Below are 22,599 nucleotides of genomic sequence, written 5' to 3'. Positions count from 1 at the left end.
GCGGGGCTGCGCGTGGGCGGCCGGGAGCCGGCCGGGCCGGTCTCAGCGCGCCCGGCCGAGGGACCCCGCGGGCTGCTCTGAGGCACCGCGACCGCGGGGCGCTGGCAGCCCCGTGCTAAGCGAGCGGCGTGAAGGCCGCCGAGCTGGGGCCTCTCCCCAGGCGGCCGTGGCGGCGCAGGCCCGCGTGAGGCCGAGTGCGTTCAGCCGGCCCCGGCCCCGGCCGTGGGGCGGTGCTGCCCCGCCCCCCAGCGGCGGGAGGGCGCGGTAGGCCCTGTGGAGAGAGCCCCTGGGCTGGCCTCCCGCCCCCTTGCCCCGAGCACCGGGCTGAACGTGAGACTGTCACACGGGCCAGACTGGGTCGGAGCAGGGTCCGCAGCCCAGTGTCCTGTCCGGCCAGGGCCAGGCGCCCCCAGGGAGTGAACGGGACAGGGAGTCCTCGAGCGATCCGTCCCCCGTCGCCCATTCCCAGCTCTGGCAAGCAGAGGCTCGGGACGCCCTCCCTGCCCAGCCTGGCTAATAGCCATCGGTGGACCTGGCCTCCATGAACTTGTCTGGTTCTTTTTTGTACGGTTATAGTCAGGTGACCCTGCTGATCATCAGCCTGTGGGCCCTTGGCAGGGGAGATGACAGCGGAAGAGGGAGAGTGACCCGGGGGGGGAGACGTGGCCCCTGCTGGCAGATCCCACACTACAAGAAGGATGTGGATAAATTGGAGAGAGTCCAGCGAAGGGCAACAAAAATGATTAGGGGTCTAGAGCACATGACTTATGAGGAGAGGCTGAGGGAGCTGGGATTGTTTAGTCTGCGGAAGAGAAGAATGAGGGGGGATTTGATAGCTGCTTTCAACTACCTGAAAGGGGGGTCCAAAGAGGATGGATCTAGACTGTTCTCAGTGGTAGCAGATGACAGAACAAGGAGTAATGGTCTCAAGTTGCAGTGGGGGAGGTTTAGGTTGGATATTAGGAAAAACTTTTTCACTAAGAGGGTGGTGAAACACTGGAATGCATTACCTAGGGAGGTGGTAGAATCTCCTTCCTTACAGGTTTTTAAGGTCAGGCTTGACAAAGCCCTGGCTGGGATGATTTAACTGGGAATTGGTCCTGCTTTGAGCAGGGAGTTGGACTAGATAACCTTCTGGGGTCCCTTCCAACCCTGATATTCTATGATTCTATGATTCCCTCTCACCGGCTGACCCTGGTGGTACTGCTTGGGAGATAGCCTCGGGGCAGGCATAGAGCTAGAGCTAAGCACGGGGCTGGAGCATAGCTGCTTCCCGTCAGTTCTGGATCAGGTTTCCTCTTGGGGGGCGGGGGCAGTGCTGCTGCTCTGCCCCGTTTACTGCCCCCCCCCCCCCGGGGAAAGTTCAGTGGGAGGAGCTGGCTGAGGAGCAGGGTTTGGGGTTTTTTTTTTTTGTGGGGGCGGGGGTTTATTGGTGCTGTTCCTCCCCTAGAGGAGCCCATTGTGGAGGAGTCTGCCTGTGTCCTTAACATCTGCCCCCGCAGTTGGTGCCAAGATTGAGATTTCTGCCTCGCCAGTGGGGCAAACTCTGTGAGTGGGGATCTCTCAGACTGTTTGGGAGCGATCAGGGCTCTGGGTCTAGCTGACCTATGTGGGGATGATCATCTCCCTAGTCTGGGCGCTGAAGCTATTATGGTGACACCTCTCTTCCTCCTCCTGCCCTTGACCCTGCCCTACCCTGGAGGCGCCCCTCAACCCTGGTCTCTGCCCAGTAAATGATGGTGCAGGCCTTTCAACCGTTGAGCCCGTTGTTGTAGCAGCATTGGCTGGCACCGAGCAGTGAGGTGCCAGGCATTCTGAGATGTCCTCCTCTAAGGCGGAGCAGCTCGGTCTCAAGCCCATTCAAGATCTAGGGTCCAGGGCCTTCCAAGGGGATTGGTGATGCTGGATTCATGGGCTCTGAGCCTGTTGAGGTGGCACCAGCTCCCAGCCCTGAGCCTCTTTAACTCAGCACTTGGGGCAAGAATGAAGGGTCTGTTAGTTCTGTTGAGCCTAGCATGGTGGTGTTGCAGACACTGCAGCCCTGAGGGGGGTTCTAGACGTATGCCCTCCATCAATGACCAGTAGCTGGACCTGGGGAGCAGTGCCGGGGACTGGAGGTAATTAGACCCAGACAGGACCCTGGGAGTGAAGTCAATGCCTGTGAGGAAGAGGGAGCTTGCCTAGGAGTTGGGACTTATATAGGGGACCAAGGGGCAGGGGACTGGAAGAGACTACAGCCAAGCCCAGGCTGAGGGTCGACTGACTAGTGGCCACCACTAACATCCTCAGAGGGATTCTTGACCATCATGCCTTGGTGGGTGTTTGGCACAACCGGCACCCAGACAACACCACCTCCTTCAGCTTTGTCTGGGTGGAATTGCGCCAATCACAGTTGGACAGAATTTACATTTCATGCTTTAACATGGGCCTGTTCCTCTGACATTCGGCTGACCCCCTACTCAGACTATCATTTAGTTTTTGTGAATGTTGCTCTTATACCTGAGTGGTTGGGGGTGGCTTATTGGCATTTTAATAACAGCCTGTTGGAGGATGTGGGCTCTGTGGAGTCCTTGTAGGAATTTTAGCTGACTTGGCAAGGGAAGAAGTATGCCTTTCCCTCAGCATGGACAAGCTCCAGGCCATTGACGGCCATTTGGCCCATGGTACTTTTGTCTGGTTGTGTATCCAACTCCTTCAGGAGGTGGATCACAGCTCCCACTTCTGTGCCCTGGAGAAGAGGATGGGTGCTAAAAAATACCTGTCTTCTGACAGAGGACAGTACCTCTCTTACAGATCTGGAGAAGATGCAAGAAAGGGCTAGGGCTTTCTATGCTGACCGTTTCTCTCTGGATCCGAAGGCAGTGCTTGTGGGGTCCTGCCAGATAAACTCCCAATGGTGAGCATGGGTGACTAGGACTGGCTGGAGTGTCCTCTCACTCTGGTTGAGTTCTCAGAAGCCCTCCATCTGATGCCCACTAACAAACCCTTGGGCATCGACAGGCTGACTGTGGAGTTCTACTGCACGTTCTGGGAGGTCCCTGGCCTGGACCTTGCTACCGTTTGGGCTGAGTCCCTGGAAGTTGGTCTCTACTGTCATGTAGGCAGGCTGTGTTCAACCAGCTACCAAAAAGGGGGGACCTCTGCAACTTGAGGAATTGGCACCCAGTATCACTCTCCAGCACAGGTTATAAGGTTGTAGCTAAAGCCATCTTGCTGCAGCTGAAGTCTCTTTGGGCAGATATGATCCACCCCAACCAGGCATACACTCTTCTGGGCTGGACTATTTCTGACAACCTTTATCTGATCTGGAACCTTCTCTGGATAGCATGTAGAGTTGGTCTGTCTCTTGCCTTCCTGTCCCTTGATTAGGAAAAAGCATTTGACAAGGTAGATCACTGTTCTCTGATGGGAATCCTGCTGTTAAACCCCCAGTGGGTTGGAAGAGAAGCCAGGAAATAGTTCTCCCTTCCTCCTTACTACAGGTACCCCTTGGTCTGTATCTGATCACCGGTAGCAATCCCTTTCCTCACCCCCAGACCTTCCTGCCAGAGGAAGAGTACTAAGCAATTACTGGGGTGCAAACAACAATAAGATTTATTACAAATAACTTGGTTAACACACAAATTGGCATAAAGCCAGGACCCCAAAACTATAAGTGGGTTAACAAGATAAACAGGTAAAACTGTATATCACCATTTCACAGGGATACCAGGAAGGGAACAGGGATGCCACAACAGGATCAGGACCACAGCTGGAACCGGAGCAGAAGAGGACAACAACCAGGAACACAACAGACTGGACGATGAGGATTAGGAACAGGATCAGGACCACACTTGGGAACAGGTGAGTTGATCTTTCTTGATGTTATTCTACAGACACTGGGCTCCCTTTGGGAGGGACAGCACACTTCACAGGGTGTGCTGGGCTTTTATGCTCTCCTGTTACTAGGCAGGCTATTCCCAAGTCACATGACACAATTTTCCCGCTCGTACAGAAAAAGGGCGGTAATTGATGAACAAGAAGGGGGTCAAAGACGGAGGGCAAACAGCCACTTATACAAAACAAAATGGTGAAAGCTAAAAACAAGCCTTACACAGTGGACATTTGGCTTCAGTCCCATTTTGTGGGGTTCTTCCAGGTACTGGAAGCCTTTGCAGAGTGTATGGTCAAGCTCAACTGGACCTGTTTCGACCGGTCAGCTTTGGTCAGGGAGTGTTTCAGGGCTGCCTTCTGTCTGATCAGTTATATGCCATTGCCATCAAATCCTTCCTTTGTCATCTTTGCAATCAGTTGAAGAGATAGATACTTGGTGACTTGGCCTTGAGGATAGGCCTGTTGGCGTATGCTGATGACGTGCTCCTCATGGCCCAGGACCCGGAAGACCTGCTGCGCAGAGTCTTTCCAAACAATCCACTCAGCAGCCTCTTCTGCCCAGCTGGGTCGAGAGCTCTGATGGTCGGGGATGGGTGGCAGGTGGATTCCCTCCCACCTGCTCTCCACACTATCCACTGGGTATGGGTTGCTGCTCTATCTGGGCATCTACCTGTTTGCCATCAATCCCTCCCCACTGTATAATTAGGCCAACTTGGAGGCCATGGTAATTGACCAGTTGCGGGCATGGGTGGCGCCTTTCCGTTTGGAGGAGGGCATTGGTCATCAACTAGTTGGTCCTGTCTATGCTTTGGCATTGGTTCAACAACCTTAGCCTGCCCCCAGGTACCCTGGCCAACCTCCAGAGGAGGGTCCTGGAGTTTATTTTGGCTGGGGAAACACTGGGTCTCTGGAAGTGTCCTGAGCCTCCCTCTTAAAGAGTGAGGGCAGGGCCTAGTTTGCATTCACAGCCAGGTCCTTACATTCCACCTTCAGCCCCTGTAGAGGCTCCTTTATAGTGCCTGTAGTCTGGAACGGAGCTGGTCAGGGGATGCCTTCCTCCGCCGCGGATGAGCCCCCTGATTGAGTCTATACAGCCGTCACTTGTCTTGGGACTTACCTATGGGTAAAAGTTGATATGGCTGCCCTCTCTCAGGGCTGTTTCACCTAGCAGTCAGAGCCAATAGGGCTGTCCTGTTTAGCAGGGCTGTGTGGCCTATTGGCCAGAGTCAGTCTAACAGCCCTTTCTCAGGGCTGCGTGGCCCAGCAGCCAGAGTCAGTATAATGGCCCTCTTCACTAGGGCTGTTTGGCCTGGCAGCGGGTTGGGGGATTGGGCCGCTGCCTGGGGCGGGGGGTTGGCTGCTGGGTAGGGGGACCCAGGCCCTCCCTTCTCAATGGGGTCCCAGCTCAGGGTCCTGTTAGGGAGTCCGCCCGAAGCACACTGACCCCACGTGGCACAATAACTGGTCCCCATGAGCTACTTCCTACCATGTTCCTGATGCAGCGTCCCCGGGGTCTCTGGGCTCCTCGGCCAGTGCGGCTCCCAGCAGCTCTGAAACTCCTTGGGTGTCCTCCAGAGTGTCAGTGTCCCTGGCTTCCGCCATCTAGGGCTTCTGTGGTTCCCAGCCTGGAGCTCACTGCGTGCATCCTCCCTCTTCAGTGATCAGCCCTGAATGAGCCGAGCTGCTACCTTTTATATCTAGTCTCCAGCCAGAGTATGCCCAGCAGGGCTGCAGGGGCATCGCCTCCTCGGTCCAGAGAGTAGAGTTAACCCTCATGGTACCAGTGCGGGGCAAGTGCGCTCTGTCACAAGGGGTAATTAAGCACCCAGATTAGACAAACACCTGTCAGTGATGGTCTAGATAATACTTAGTCCTGCCTTTGTATGGGGGACTGGAACAGATGACCTATCAAGGTCCCTTCCAGTCCTACATTTCTATGATTCATGGTCCAGCAAGCTCCTGAGCCTGCTCTTTTAAAATCCTTGGATGCAAGTTATCTGGATCTGCTGATTTAAAAATGTCTAACTTTCCTAGCTTCTGTTTAACATTGTAGCAGAGTCCTCGGTGGGAGAACTTGATCACACCCAGTTATCTAGACTGGGTGGTTCCAACATAGGCTCCACTTCCTTACTGTTTGCAAGGGAGGCTCTTCTGTTTGTGGGCCTCCTTAAGTCTCTACAGGTGGGGAATTAAAATTTAAGTCACAAATCCCAGTGCATTCAGCGATACCCCCTGTCACAAACATCCTCCAGAGATACTAGTGGAATGGAAACCATTAACATTACCATATAATGAGACTGTATCATTATTTCCCCCCCAAGTATAGAACAATATTGTTGAACACTTCTGCCTTTTCTGCATTATTATTGATAATTCTACCATTTCCATTTAGCAATGTACAAATACCATGTCCGGATTTTTTGTGTTCCTTATATATTTAAAAAATTCTTCTTAATTGTCTTTAACTCTGCTGGCCATAGATTTCTCTTTAAAAAAAAAGAAAAAGAAAAGGAGGACTTGTGGCACCTTAGAGACTAACAAATTTATTTGAGCATAAGCTTTCGTGAGCTGCAGCTCACTTGTCCCTTGGCTCCCTTTATCAAATTTCCACATTTCCTAACTTCTGATTTATATTCATTGCTATGAACTTCCACTTTTTTCCATTTGTTGTATATATCTTTTTATTTTTTATAGCTGCCTTCATTTCACCTCTAAACTAGGTCAGTTTTTTTAACCAGCACAGCCTTCTTCCTCAGCTGTGGTGTTGTGGCTTTTGAGGCATCTAGTAAGGTGTTCTTAAATTATTCCCACTTATCGTTCACACTTTTTTTCTGGCTAAATTCTTCCTCCCAGCTGATTTGGCTCATAATTGGTTTCAGCTTTATGAAATTGCCTCTATTAAAGCACCAAGTATATATATTACAGGTCTGGACTTTGTTTTTCTTGCACATTATAAATTTGATCAAGTCATGGTCACTTGTACCTAAGCTACCATTAATTTTTAGTTCTATGATCATTTTCTCTTTATCTGTTATTCTAATAAAGAATTCCCACATGTTGACTTCAGTGCATTTTGAGTTAGGAAATTGTCATCTATAATATCTGATAGTTCTCAGGATGTTTTCATATTGGCAGCATGACACCTCCAATATACGTCACTTAAATTGAAATCCCCCATGCTCATGCAGCATTTCTTCCTACACGTAGGTAGGTGCATAAGTAGCCGGTCATCCTGATTCCTAGTGTGATGTGGTTGCCTGTACCAGACACCAACTAATACCCCATACTGTGCTTTATATGTTAGAACCTAGATCTATAAGCATTTAAGATCATATTCTTCCAAGTTATCAGTGAGTTGGAAACAGGTAATGCCATTTTTGACATAGAGTGCTACTTGCCCTCCCCTTTTGCCCATTCTGTCATTCCTAAATATAATCCATTTTTAGCATTTCAGACGTGCAAATCATCCCACCAAGTAATATCAACTAGATCAAATTTATGCTCATACATGAGCAATTCCAAATCCTCTTGTATGTTACCCAGTCTCCTAGCATCGGTGTACAGTCAATTAAATAATTTCTTCTCATCAACTCCTTCGGGTCCTTGCTTAATTTTGTTCTCAACATCTTGATCTTGTGCTGAGTGCTCATATCTTCCCTCTTTTTACCCTCCCATTTTGCAATTAGTTTAATCCTCTCCTGTCCATTGTAGCCACCCTTCTCCCATGGTGGACCCCATTCAAACTATACAGCACCATCTCCCCAGAGAAGGTAGACAAAACCACAAAATCAAAACCCTCCTCTCTACATTACTTATGTAGCCAGCTGTTCGCTTTCAGAATCGTCTGTCTTCTGTTTTCCTTTGCTCGTGGTCCAGGAAGGATCTCAGAGAAGATTGCGTGGACATTCTTTTTTTTCAGTATGTTTCCGAGTTCCATGAAGTCATCTAATTTCAGTGGGGTATCCCACATTGCAGTGTCCTTAGGGCTGATAAGAACCATCATCACTGGATCCTTGCCCGTCGACTTCAGAAGCTTATGCAGTCGTAGAGTGATGTCTCATGTTTTAGCTCCAGCGCATCATACTGTTGTTTGTCTGGCCGTTGTAGAATATTCTTTCAATTCTTTTGAGTATTGAGTCTCCCAACAAGGATTGTCTGTTTTCCTAGGATGGTTGGAGAACTCTTTGCAGAGAAGCTTGATTTTCTTACAGGTTGGGATGAACTGCCATCCATGTGTGTTTCCCGCACATCTCTCTGTTCCCTTGGACTAGCTGGATATTGACAGGTATTTTCTAAAGTTTCCACATTGAGGACCTGGTATTGACTGGAAACTTCTAGCTGCGTGGAATTCCTCCCAGTCCTCTTCTCTCTGCTGCCCACAGCCTGCCCATCCTCATCTGTCTCCAGTCATGCAGAATGCTGTTGTGACTTCTTGCCTCTGGTGGTTACAAAGTGTCATGCCTCCTCTCTGATTGCCACTCTCTCTGATTCCTTGGTGGCCAGTTCCATTCTTACTCAAACCTGGAGTACTGATGTTTCCTGAACCTGTCTGTCTAGGAACTCCTAAAGCTTCTTTGTTTCTCAGCAGTATCTTTACTTGCCCCTCGAATCCAAGAATCTTCTCCTTTGGCACAGCCATCAATTTGCACTTCATGCATATGAAATCCTTCATGCATATGAAATGTCTTCAAGCAGGAAAAAGAACATGGTTCATCCACTGCAGCTCACTACCACTGTTCCATCACTGGCCATCCTGATATCACACACAGTGCTGAATCTGGAAGGAAAGCCTCTCGCATTCCCTCTCTCAGCTCCCTCCAAAACTCCGCTGTTGGCTGCCTCTGTTCGCAGCTTTGGAATTTGTCTAGCAAGTGACTTTTTATACCTGTTCTTCCCTGTGTCACTCAGCTCAGTTCTGCCCCTCACCACCAGGGAGCGATTAACCACTCAGAAACTCAAACGGCTGGGCTGAGCTGAACTCCAAGAGTTAGAGCCTCCTGGCCTTTAGCAAGGCACCCTGCTTACTGAGGCCATACACAGAGTACAAACAGTCAACCAAACTGCACTGCTCACCATGTCCTGCTACCTCCACGCACAGTCGGCAGCTAATCCCTCTGAAACTCCCTTTAGCAGCTCTTAAGTTCGCTTAGCAAATGACTTTTTATACCAAATACTAATGAAATGGATGCACAGCGCTTCTCCGGCCTCTGCGTTATACTGAAAACAGCCTTTTGTTTCTATTCACAGACAGGGAGAACCTGTCTGTTGTAAAGTTCCTCCTTTACCTTCAAATGGGTTTGACTGTTTACATTGGCCTCTGATGGTTTTCCACTGAAAGTCTTGATACTGAGCAAGGCAAAACTGGGCAGGGTGACAACTCCCTCCTGCCTGAACCGGCGGCCCTCACTTGAGACATATTATCCCCCGGTGACTAAGAGCATATTCCTAATATAATTACATTATTTCTTAAATATTACCCATACATACATCTTGCAGTGGTTTGAACTGGGAAAATTTACGAGCTTTCTGTAGATGCCTTACATTATTATTCTTTATGGATAAATATCCTGTAAGATGTGTTTGGAATAGTGAGCTGGTCAGTCTGAGGTGAGAGTTATTTGCAAAGAACAGGGGACCCTTTGCCAAGGAGCCTCTGTGTCACACAGTGAAGTTAAGGTTTAAAGAGTTAGTGGTTTGATTAGTTTATGGGCTTTTTTACATTAAAAAATCAACTGAAGTTAAATTGCTGCGTATTTTCTTAAATGATCTTTTGTAATGCTAGCAGGCTGGCTCCTCAGCCGGTGCATGTTGTCACAGCTAGACTGACCACAAGGGAGCTAAGCTCATCATATGCCAGCTGAGGATCCATCCCCGTCTGGTCTGCATCCTCCCCAGATGTTCCCAAAGCTTTCAGAAACAGAACCAAGCCTCAGCTGAAGTTAATGATGCCAAAACATAATGAGAGTAAATAAATGAGATATCACCTGTCCTCACAGATGCCAACTTTCTGATTTCCCAGGGGTGCTCCACCCCTCACTCTATCCCAGGCCCTGCCACCGCTCCATCCCTTCCCCTAAGACCCCACCTCTTCCCACCCCTGCTCCTTGTTAGTTGCCTCTTCCTGTCCCGTTCTGCCCCCTCCTCTGAGCATGCCTCGCCATAGGGGACTGGTGCCTCCCCGTACTGGGGGGGGGCACAATCTAAAGGGGAGGTCACATGACTGGTCACATGTACCCGCACCCAGCCCGGGACCACCATGCTCTCCCTGCCCCACATTACCTGCAGGGGAAGGCACTCTGTCCTCCCGCTGTGCCTGGCCCCCTCCCCCGAAATGCTCCACCGCTCTCCCTGGTGGGGGGAAGTTGCTTCTAATGCTGGCCCCTCCCCTGTCACTGCTCTGCAGCCCAGCAGTTGCCTGAGAGTGCCTGGATGGGGAGGAGGTGACTCCCGCTCCCCACCCAGAGTAGCTTGCCAGGGATCGTGGTTGAGCAAACCAGAAACGTGTCAGGGAGGAAGGGGGAGCTCTGGCTCGCTCAGCTGCGGTCCCTGGTAGCCAAGCTCGGGCAGGGAGAGGAATCCACCTCCTCCACAGCTAGGCTGTCTCAGGCAGCCGCCACACTGCACAGCAGTGTTCCAGCAGCTGGAAGGGGCTGGTCCCACCCCTTCCGCTTCTGGCCCCCCCCGTCCCTTCCACTCCTCAGCCTCTGGGGAGTCTCCCCCCCCCCCCGACGCGTCGCCCAGTCCCGTCCTCATTCCGCCTCTCCCTGCTCCCGCTCCCCCTTCTCCCCCCCAGCACCTCCTGCATATCGCTGAACAGCTGATCCTCGCTGGGCGGGTGGCACTGGGGGGGAAGCAGTAGGAGGGGCCCGCTGGTGGGTGCTGAGCCCCCACTATTTTTTTTCCATGGGTGCTCCAGCCCCAGAGCACCCACAGTCGGCGCATATGCCTGTCCTGATTTACAGTCCATGTTTCTGCTGAGTGAAGTGAGGCCCTACACTCAACGCGATGGCATTTCTCTAAATAAAGGGCTGGTTCTAGTGTGCGGAATCCATTTAGTTACTAATGTTCCAACTGTTTCATTCTCTGACATGTATCATCAACAGAACTGCCAGTTAAGTGCTAAATCCAGGATTTTTATAGCAAACATTGATGTAAGAAGCAAGCAGGATTCACTTTGGAATTTCAGGTAAGTGTAGCAGGAGTTAGAAAGCTCAGATTTGCTTTAAAACAGAGAATTTGGCCTGGAAGTGGCAAAGGAGGGAATAAGTGGATCAATTTTACAAAGGGTCATTATCCTGAACTGCTTCACTAATAAGTGAAGTTAAACCTGCTGAAGTCAAATCCAGTCTCCTCATGGATCCATCTTTTCTGTTCCTAGCTGATCCATCAAATTCTGAACAGTAACACAACAGGCCAGGTGCAGTTCTTTGGAAAAAGAACCAATCCCAAGTGTTCCAAAATCAGGAATCAAGCCTCCCAGAATCAAGATGCATGAGACAAACAAAACAAAAAATGAACAAATATGTTGGGTTCTTTTTACTTGCCTTCCAGTGTCAGAGCCTTTCGGTCACACTCAAGTCACATTCTAAAACTTTTCTCTGAAAACCACAAGGGCTAGAAACTCACTTAAAAAAACCAAAGAAACAAAAAACCCCCATACCAACCAAAAAACAAAACAAAACCCCACCCCCAAACCAAAACACTTAAAAACAACCCTGAGATTCTCCCATAGTCACATGCCTCTAGGAGCTGTGGCTTTAAGAAAATGGCCAGATATGTTGGCAGCACTGTAATGTTTTTCTGCTTTTCTTTTGTGGAGAAAGTGTTTTTTCTGAAGGCAAGCTGGTATGCTTGTTAGACTTTGAGAGACAAGGTAGGTGAGCTAATATCTTTATTGGCCCAACTTCTGTTGGTCAAAGAGACAAGCGTTCGAGCTCCACAAAGCTCTTTTTTAGGTCTCTGGAGGCTAGACGTTGAGTCCTTCCAGGGAGAGCCTGTCAGCAAATTGGCTCATTTAGCCACAACAGCCAGGTGCATGGAGGGTAAAGAGAAGTTTTGTTCAAGGAAAGCCCCTGTATTGTAAACAGGATAAAAGGGGATGGAAAGAACCACTTATCACTGTCTAATACATCCCCAGGTCATTCCTGTGCTATCTCCTAGTGGAGGAAAAGGATTTTGTGTTAACAGGTCTTGTTAACTCCAAGGCCAAAGGTTGGGATTTTTTGATTGTTGAGCAACCAACAGCCGTAATGTGCCTTGAGAAGAGCCGCTCAAACTCTCCTTTAGCTCTGCACTGCCCCCTACTCAGAGCTGTGGCTAAAGTCACAATGGCACCCATAAGGAAATCCAACTCTTGGCAAAGTCACCTTTGTCTCGCTACTATTTCAGATGTGACCCCAATCCACAGTCAGCAGAGCATGGCAGGGGCAGAAGAGGCTTGTTCTTGCCCTGCCCGGCCTCGCCCCCTAGGAATCTTTCTGAAGAGAAGACTTGTCACTCTGTTAGGATCAGACCCCGATAATAGGGCTGTTTTTCTAACCCCAGTCCCTAACACGCTGACAGCGAGACACGTATTTGCACACACCCACACAGGCACTCTCTTGCACTCTCCCTGTTCCCAAGGTTTCTAGGAGATGAGCGTGCCTCCTTAATACTAATAACTGTGGAGCTTTGAAAGCAAGGAATGCCAAACCTCAGGGCATGCTGAAGGAACGAGAAATGTAGATGAGTGCTTGATAGAGACTCATCACTCAATCCAGCTCCAGGCTATGGGACCTGCATGTCCGAACTTTGACAGGCTCTCTTTTACATAAGCCAGACCTCACAGAGCGCCTCACAGCACTTTGGGAGCATTGGGGGAGGGAGGGAGTCAGAAAAAGAAAACATGAGAAGAAAGTCAGAGGCTTATCCATCAAGATCCTTCAAATGCTGGGCAGCATGCTGATCTCAAACCTGCCTGAGCACTGACCTTTGTAAAGGTGCATGGCACCTCCTCCCTTCTCTGAACGAAGCACATTTCCCCAGTAATGTGTCTGGGAGGTGGCAGTAAGATTGGCTGCCAGCTAGGGCTGCCATGCCCACCAGTTTGTAGGCAGTTTGCCATTGTGCAAGAGACAGCAAAGGGGCGGGGCATGGGTGGGGACTGGTATGTCTAAGGAGACATGGGCTAATGCACCATCCTTCTTAGGCCAACAAGATGTTTAGCTACATGCTCCCCTCTTCAACCTCCCTCCTGCCACTAGCACGGAGTAATATGGCAGCCATGCAGCCATGCTCAGTATTGCAGGATCGAGGTACCTTGTGTCCAGGCTGTCCCACTAATCACTTCTCACCTGGCCCTTAGAAGCAGTGGTTAAAGTAACCTCAACAGTCATCACCCCAGTCAGAGGAGGGGAGCTGTTAGGCAGTTCTGCTGCTCTCCAGAGCTGGAGATAGCAGGGCAAGCGACTTGAACCCTTCCTGTGAATGCAGCGCTTTGCTCCCATTTGGGCAGGATCCAGCCCTTGTTATGAGCTTTTGTGACCTACTGCTGTGAGATGGAATTCCACATCAAACCCTCCCCATGATGGTGGTGTTACTCAGCAGAGCTAGGAGTGGATCAAACAGACAAAAGGCATTTCAGGGGCTTTGGGGATTCTTTGCAGTGAAGCTGGCATCAGACCTGGTTAGTCTGGGCTTGGTTTGCACCAAAGGCCAGAATTTTCAAAATGCTCAGCGCCCACACTTGGAGCTAGATTTTGAAAACAGCTCAGCGCCTGTTGTGGGGAGGGTACACCCCATCACAGCACCTTTGTAGGCAGTAGAACAAGTGGTCAGATTCCCCAAAGAACAGTCTGAATAAAAGAGTCACAATGGGAATTGCTGGGACCAAGGTTCCTGAAAATCTGTTCTCAGCTGTAGCGCTCACTACTTGAAAATGTGCCCCACATTTCCATTAGCCTGACTAGTTCCTCTCATGAGCAGCCCACCCCTGCTCTGCCAGCAGATTTGCTGATGTGTTCCTCAGGCGGAATTTTTGTCCCAATAACAATGTCACACTAACCTGGTGCCTTTCATCTGGGGACCTCAGGCTGCTCTGCAAAAGTGTATACTATTATCCCCATGACACAGAGGAGGAAACTGATCAGAGAGAGGCTGAGCTGCCCACAGTCACACAGTAAAGCAATAACAGAGTGAGGACTAGAAACCAGGGCCTCCATGGTCAGAACTGAGGAGTGTTTTGGGGGACTCAGTTGGAGATACCTTGAAGAAGCTGATTGTCAGAGAGAGGGTGCTCAGCACTTTCTGAAAGGCCCCCCCCCCCCCCCCCCCCCCCCCGCAGTTTCTAAAATTAGGAATCCAAACACGGAATAAGGAGTTACTTTTGGAAGTCATAGCCCGGCTCTTCTGGTTTCCCATTCAGCTCACTAAACAGTGCTTTTTAGGACAAGTGTTGTCAAACTAATCCAGATCACACAGAGCTGCTTTATTGCTTGACACAGGAACCAGATTTGAAAATCATGCCAACAAGTGTAGCATAGTGGGCCAGCTTACCTCTATTATATTCACTGCTTTGCATTATATTCTACCTTATTATATTCAGCAGTAACACAAGGAAACCTACAGGCTTGTATCCTGTAAGACGCTGGCTTCAGCAGTTAGCATGAGGCTTGAGGCCTACGAACTTTGGCATAATTAAACTTAGGTAACTCATAAGTTTTGGGGAACTGGAAGTAGAGTGTAGGGCAGGGAATTTTGTCCATAATGACATCAGCCATCCACTGAACATGAACTGACACCAGCTTCTGGAAGGTTTTAGATGGAACATCTGACTGCAAGAGTGCCATGGCAATGAATTGACATATATGATAAAGGGGTGAAATCATAAATACACCAACCTATAGAAAAAGGACATCTTAACATTGGTAAGGGGAGGAAATACAAATAAGGAAGAGGGGAGAAACCCCTCTTGAATATGCATTAGACATGGCAACATCAACGTAACATATTATAAAAGTGGCATCCCAGGGCAGTTGGGAGAGCGATGTGGCCCTTGGGAGGGGCCAGAATGATGGTAACAGTGATGAGGAAGATAATGGCTAACATTTCAGGTTGTTTTGCAAGGGATGGTGGGAGTATGGATGTTCAGATGTACTTTCTGTATTACCTCTATCTACCTTACTGAGTTAGAGTGTGTGAGACTTCGCTAAATGTATTAATAAATTATTTATTTGTAAATCTAAAAGAGTTCCTATAGTGTGAATGTTGCACCTGTGCACATCGGGGTTCCCAACTATATAATAATTTTAATAATACTGGGCCTGATCTTGGGACAAGAACCTGTGAACCCTCAAAGTGATTACTGGGAATTTGTATTCATAATCTATAGATCAGGCTACACAGGATATAATCCCTATTCATTGGAGGATTCAGATATAAGGCAAGACCACAGGAGAGTTGAAAAGACATCTACCCGCATCACACTAACCCAGTGGTTCTCAACCTGTTTACCACTGTGGGCTGCATATGCAGCTCTCTATGTGTTATATGGGCCACATCCACACAATATATACACTACCTTTATAGCCCTGAGGATGTCACATGGGCTGCAGCTATTTGCTGACTGGGCCACAAGGGGTTCACAATCCGCAGGTTGAGAACCACTACACCAACTTTTTGCTACTGTGTTTGCAGCCTTCAGCTACCTGAAGGGGGGTTCCAAAGAGGATGGAGCTCGGCTGTTCTCAGTGGTGGCAGATGACAGAACAAGGAACAATGGTCACAAGTTGCACTGGGGGAGGTCTAGGTTGGATATTAGGAAAACTATTTCACTAGGAGGGTGGTGAAGCACTGGAATGGGTTACCTAGGGAGGTGGTGGAATCTCCGTCCTTAGAGGTTTTTCAGGTCCGTCTTGACAAAGCCCTGGCTGGGATGATTTAGTTGGGTTTGGTCCTGCTTTGAGCAGGGGGTTGGACTAGATGACCTCCTGAGGTCTCTTCCAACCCTAATCTTCTATGATCCTATGTTGTGAATCAGTACAGCTGCAGGACTCATGACTTTCACTTCTGCTCCCCATCACAGTCTTAACTTTCACTACTGTGGTTGCACTAGAAGAAACCATTCTGGAAAATCTTAGACACCCTGAAGGAAGAGAATGCAAGTGAGTGATTTGAATGTTGAGGCTACTGCTAGGACTGCATCGGGAGAAACTCCCTATCTGAGATATACATAGTAAATATATTATGTATATCAGTGATCACATTATCCTTTGCACTTGCATGGCATCTTGAATCCTAGAATCTTGAAATATTCTGCAAACATTACAGATTAAGTCTTGTAATCTTCTTTTTACAAATTTGAAAACTGAGGCACAAAGAGAGTGAAATGACTTGTCCAAAGTCACACAGAGAGTCAGTGAGATAGGTTCTCATCCTATCTCTAGACTGCTCTCCAGTAATGGACTCTTGGTACAGTATCCCTGACTGCAACCTGAAATGTCAAATTAAACTAAATACAAGGTTGTGAGGTAATGTCTTTAATTGGACCAACTTAAACTAAAGTCACCATTCATTTTCCTCTCCTTGCTTCGGCGGTCTCCGCCATTCCAGACAGCTCCTGCTCTGCTCCCTTAGCTTGTCATTTTGCATGCTAGCCTGGGCACTCCAGGCGCTGGGGCATGTTTTTTGTGAGAACTTCCTGACACAGAGAGGCCCTGGGACTACTTTTCTGTCAGCCCAGTCTGGAACTTGGTGGTAGAGAGAAAGCCTTGCTGCGAGCAGCATCCTGCCTGGATCCCCTTTGCAAACAGGGCTGAGGGGAGCAAATCCCTTCTCTGGATTGTTTGTTTGGCAGGGACGGAGAGAGTTTTCTGAAGAATGTTATAGAGGAGCTTTTGCTAAAATCTTTTGTGATGTTATCTAATAAAATATAACCCTGTAGATCAGGGGTCTCAAACACGCAGCCCGCGGAGTTATTTCCTGCTGCTCGCCATAGGCACCAACTCGGTGCTCCACGGCTGGAGCACCCACGGGGAGAATTTAGTGGTTGGTCTGCACCCACCAGCAGCCAAGCTCCCCTTGAGCTGCGGGAACGTGGCGTGCTTGGGGAGGAGGCAGGGCCAGGGCGGGGATTTGGGGAAGGGGTTGGAATAGGGGCAGGGACGGGACGTGTTTTGTCATTTGAGTGAGGTGGTTTGACATTCTGCTTTGGCTGCTGTCTGCCGAAGGTGGAAGGTTTGCAGCGCTGTGGGATGAGCGATTTGGGTGGGAAGTTCTCTTCAGGGTGGGGTTTGGATGGTTTTGTTTCCTTGAATCAGATCAGTGTGCCTCTATCCTCTATCAGGACAGCACCTCCTGCCTCCTGTTATAAGACATGCTCACATGCTGCACATGTTCCCTGCCTACAAACTGCAGCTGGCTGCTGCCTGCCCCTTCAGCATTTTCATTCTTTTGTGTAAATGAACTAGGAGGCTCTTCCCCCACACGAATGGTTACAACAGAACATCACCTTGTGGAAGCTAGTGTCCTCTTTGCTTTTAACCCCAGCCCAGGTGCTCAGAGCTGGGGGAGTCTCAAGGACTGCATCCTGCACATGTTGCCATACCTCTGGCCCCAGAGCCCTAGACTACCTTTAAATCAACAGACAGGAGTCCCAAGAGACTTGACCACCAGAGCCTAAGCTGAGACCAGCAAACTCATATCATGTAACATCAGTTTGGCTTTAAATCCTAGACTCAGGAGGTGAGAACCAAGTGTCTTGCCCAGGCTCTCCATTTTCCCTTTCAGATCAAAACCCTCTTGGTCCCTCCAAAGTAGCTGACGGCGCAGGCGAGCCATGATATGTTCAGCAGGACCCCACAGATCTCATTTAGCTGTAGTTCATTTTTTTCATTTTTGACTATACTTTTGTATCGTTGTATGAAAAGGTTTCAGTGATGTGGCCTTCAGGCCAGTGTGCTAGTCCTCATGTGGCCCTCGTGGTCATTTGAGTTTGAGACCCCTGCTGTAGATGATACTCGCTACCACTGTTATATAATTGCAACAAATCTTGTATAAATTGTGTCAAGTAAAGTGTCTATGGAAAGATAATGATTTGCTGATATGATTATGCTATTTGCATGCATATATCATTTTTTAATCTGAAGTTATGAGTATTGGCGCTATATCTGCATTTCTAATGTGTTTGCTTCTGGGAAACAGCAACAAGGTGTTTAGCCAGCACATTGTGAAGAAACTATTCAAGTTAAGTGGCTCATAAAAAGGACATCTAACTCACAATGGAAGACGCCCATCTACACTGAATGGACGGATCTGTGAACGTTCTGTCGGGTATTGGTAATGGCTTTTCCTGTGACTAAGTGAAATCACGCAGGGATATGTGACTTGCCCATGTGACTCCAAACTCCATCTTTTACCTCTAATTTTCTGCTAGCCATGTTGAGGGCTTTGTTTGAGACAATGGATTTCCTTCCCTCCACATGGCAGAAGGTATAAAAGGTGCTGAAAAATCTCCATTTTGTCTCTTTCAAGCTCCAGCCTCTTTCCTGCTCAAGCCTCTGGACTATGGACTTATACTAATGGGAGCATTTTGTGACACTGTGGACCTTCCAGTGATTTGGAAGCAACCAGAGACTTGACTTCAGCCAGCAGTTTATTCCATCACTGCTACAAGCCTGATCCAAGAACTTTGCAATTATTGTATGTATTTGATTTCTTTAACCAATTTTAATTTTCTTTCTTTCTTTCTTTCCTTCTTTAAATAAACTTTTAGATTTTAGATACTAAAGGATTGGCAACAGTGTGATTTTGGGGTAAGATCTGAGTTGTATATTGACTGGGGTTTGTGGCTGGTTCTTTGGGATCAGAAGAACCCTTTGTTTGATTAAACTGGTTTTACAGAACCACTCGTCTTTAAGTCTAGTGTCTGGGTGTTGAATCCACATCTGGAATGCCTGAGGAAATTGCTTTTCTGACTTCTTGTTAGCCAGTGTGGTGAAACAGAAGTTGACTTTTGTTGCTGGTTTGGTATATCTTATGAGAGAATAACCACCAGTTCTGGAGTGTGTTTGCCCTATTTCTCAGAAGTTTGACCTCAATTTGGTATTCTCAGTTGTGACCAACGAAGGCAGGTGACACCCTGGACCAAATCCTCCCGTCCTTGCTCATGGTTTACTCTGGCAAATGCCCAGGATAAGCCTAAGGACTGAGTAAACATTCACTGTGGATCTCACTATTTGGCCCTCTAAGTCCAGGGAATTTGCAGTCGAATCCACGTTGTTAACTCCCATCTCAGAGGAGTCCTGGTCAGCAGTGCTCCCTGAGGTGCAGGGGCTGGCCAGGAAGGTACAAACACTGTTGTGCTCAGCACTCTCACTGGGACAGGATTTTCAGAGTTGTTCAGTGTCACAGGTTTGATCTATGGTCCTCTAGATGACAGTGGCAAGGAAGCACCACTGTGTCATAGAATCAGAGAAGATCAGGGTTGGAAGAGACCTCAGGAGGTCATCTAGTCCAACCCCCTGCTCAAAGCAGGACCAACCCCAACTAAATCATAGTTAGGTTATGACACCTCTTTCAATGTCAATGTTCCCTAAGTCTTTTAAAATTGACTTAGGGTTCTCTGAAATTTGGTGTGCCTCAGGAGAGTGCAGGGTAGTAGAGTGACCCACATTTGCAGTGATTTGAGCCAGGGGTTCTGGAGATGGAAGCCCCCAGATATAGCCATTTTAATAAAAGTTTCCAGGTGGGGTTTTTTGCTCTGAGTTAGAGATCAAGCTGTTGATGAGCTAGGGGTCAGAATGGTCGCAATCTGTCCAGTTTTACCCAAGATAGTGCGTGGGGCCCACTAAATCTTTGGGGAATCCAAATTAAAACAGTAAGATGGAGGTTGTGGAATCTCCATCATTGGAAATTTTTAAGAGCAGGTCAGACAAACAGCTCTCAGGGTTGGTTTAGATTACACTTAGTCCTGCCATGAGTGCAGGGGACTGGACTAGATGACCACTCTAGGTCCATTCCAATCCTGCAATTCTCTGAGTCCATGATTTAAGAAAATATACATTTTTACACTGTGTATACACCATTACGGAAAAACAGCTAGAGGGTTTCCACTCCTACCATTTTATGACTTTTAGAACTCAACTTTTGAAAGTGCTTTAAAATAGGAATGGTTAGTTTGATGGCTTGGAAATCTGGTGGGCCTCCTGGGGGCGCAGAGTAGCACTAGTGATCCAAATTTTAAATTTGGGATCATTTGACCTAGGGGTCCCCGAGTTACAGGCTGCCCCCAAAAACTTGTTTCTTTCTGTACTGTTAAACCGAGAGGTACTAATGTCTGGGTGAATCATAGACCTCATTGAGACAGGTGATTGTGAACTCACCCATCAGTTAACATAACTAAGGATAAGTCGATCACAGTCCCCCACATTAGACAAAAGGAGTTTTGGAATAAGTGTCTGGAGGGCGCTATAATTTGTGAGTCATGGGTGGCAATTGGATTTTGATGACAAAGTCTTTGTGGCGGGAGGGGCAGAATTAGGCATGTGAATGTTTCCTGGGCAGAGAGCAGTACGGAGTCAGAGGAATAGAGAAATAGAGTGGAGAGTGGTGTGGGGCTGCAGCGAGGGGAGAGGGGATTGTGGGGAGGGGGGTAAGTGGGGGTGGGTTTGAGTGAAGGGGAGAAAGATTGGGGGGTCAGGGGAGGAAGACATAGTACCACCCAGCTCTTCCAGTGCCCCAGCCCCCTGCACTTTTGCGCTCTGCTGCTCAGCCAGTGCACCCGAAGCCTTCCCTCCAATGCCCTACACCCCCAGCTCTGCCCATGCACCCCAACTTTCCTGCATCCCCCAGCAATGCCAGTGCGCCCCAGCCTGCCTGCACTGCATAGCACCACAAGCCTTGCACACCCAGCTCTGCCAATGCACCCCAACCACTCTGGGTCCCAAGCTTCCTGCAGCTCAACCGCCCTGCAGTCTCAGCCCTGCCAATGTACCCTGACCACCCTGCACCTCAACCGCCTGTACCCCCCCAGCTCTGCCAGTGCATCCCAACCCTGTTGTCCTCTAATAACAAATGGGGAGGGCAAAAAGTGGTAAGATCTGAGCACTCAGTACAAAATTGAGAGGTTGAGAACAAAATTCATCAAGGAAGCAAAGGACATGAAGAGAAGACATTCTTGAATTGCCGATACACCAATGCTAGGAGCTGGGTAAGAAACTAAGGGAGTTGGAATTGTTCATTTCTGAGCATATATTCGATCTAGTTGGCATTACAGAATGCTGGGGGATGATTAGCACGCTTGGAATGTTAAAACTAGGGCCATCAAGCGATTTAAAAAATCGTGATTAATCGTACTGTTAAACAGTAATAGAATACCATTTATTGAAATATTTTTGGATGTTTTCCACATTATCAAGTATATTGATTTCAATTACAACACAGAATACAAAGTGTACAGTCCTCACTTTATTTTTGATGACAAATATTTGCACTGTAAAAAAGAAACAAAAGAAATAGTATTTTTCAATTCACCCAATACAAATACTGTAGTGCAATCTTTTTATCATGAAAGTTGAACTTACAAATGTAGAATTATGTACAAAAAATAACTGCATTCAAAAATAAAACAATGTAAAACTTTAGAGCCTACAAATCCATTCAGTCCTACTTCTTGTTCAGCCAATCACTCAGACAAACAAGTTTCTTTACATTTACAGGAGATAATGCTGTCGGCTTCTTGTTTACAGTGTCACCTGAAAGTGAGAACAGGCATTCTCATGGCACCGTTGTAGCCAGCGTCGCAAGATATTTATGTGCCAGATGTTGTAAAGATTAATATGTCCCTTCATGCTTCGACCACCATTCTAGAGGACATGTGTCTCTGCTGATGACGGCTTTTGCTTGATAACAATCCAAAGCAGTGTGGACCGACACATGTTCATTTTCATCATCTGAGTCAGATGCCACCAGCAGAAGGTTGATTTTCTTTTTTGGTGGTTCAGGTTCTGTAGTTTCCACATTGGAATGTTGCTCTTTTAAAACTTCTGAAAGCATGTTCCACACCTCAGATTTTGGAAGGCACTTCAGATTCTTAAACCTTAGGTTGAGTGCTCTAGTTATCTTTAGAAATCTCACACTGGTACCTTCTTTGCGTTTTGTCAAATCTGAGGTGAAAGTGTTCTTAAAACAAACGTGCTGGGTCATCATCAAAGTCTGCTGTAACATGAAATATATGGCAGAATGTGGGTAGAACACAGAACAAGAGACATATAATTCTATCCCAAGGAGTTCAGTCACAAATTTAATTAATGCATTAATTTTTTAACAAGCATCATTAGCATGGAAGCATGTCCTCTTTAATGGTTGCCAAAGCATGAAGAGGCATACAGATGTTTAGCATATCTGGCACGTAAATACCTTGCAATGCCAGTTACAAAAGTGGCATGCGAACATCTGTTCTCACTTTCAGGTGACATTGTAAATAAGAAGCGGGCAGCATTATCTCCCTTAAATATAAACAAACTTGTTTGTCTCAGTGATTGGCTGAACGAGAGGTAGGACTGAGTGGACTTGTAGGCTCTAAAGTTTTATATTTTTTTGGTTTTGAGTGCATTTATGTAACAAAAAAACCTGTGTTTGTAAATTGCACTTTCACGATAAAGAGATTGCACTACAGTACTTGTATGAGATGAATTGAAAAATACTATTTTGTTTATCACTTTTACAATGCAAATATTTGTAATCAAAATA

The 22,599-nt window shown here is 47.8% G+C and overlaps 1 long non-coding RNA gene across 1 annotated transcript; it reads left to right on the top strand.

Annotated features, from left to right (window-relative positions):
* The first annotated feature begins 10 nt into the window (after positions 1-10).
* Positions 11-18,634, top strand: LOC114021466. Its single transcript, XR_005223495.2, has 3 exons — positions 11-2,896; positions 3,704-3,843; positions 18,382-18,634. It is a non-coding gene; the product is annotated as an uncharacterized LOC114021466 (long non-coding RNA).
* Positions 18,635-22,599: the final 3,965 nt, after the last annotated feature.

This window comes from Chelonia mydas, chromosome 27 (genome assembly GCF_015237465.2).
Source record: "Chelonia mydas isolate rCheMyd1 chromosome 27, rCheMyd1.pri.v2, whole genome shotgun sequence".
Lineage (NCBI taxonomy): Eukaryota > Metazoa > Chordata > Testudines > Cheloniidae > Chelonia > Chelonia mydas.
The sequence above is the reverse complement of the archived record's forward strand: the minus strand, read 5'-3'. Positions and strand labels throughout refer to the sequence as shown.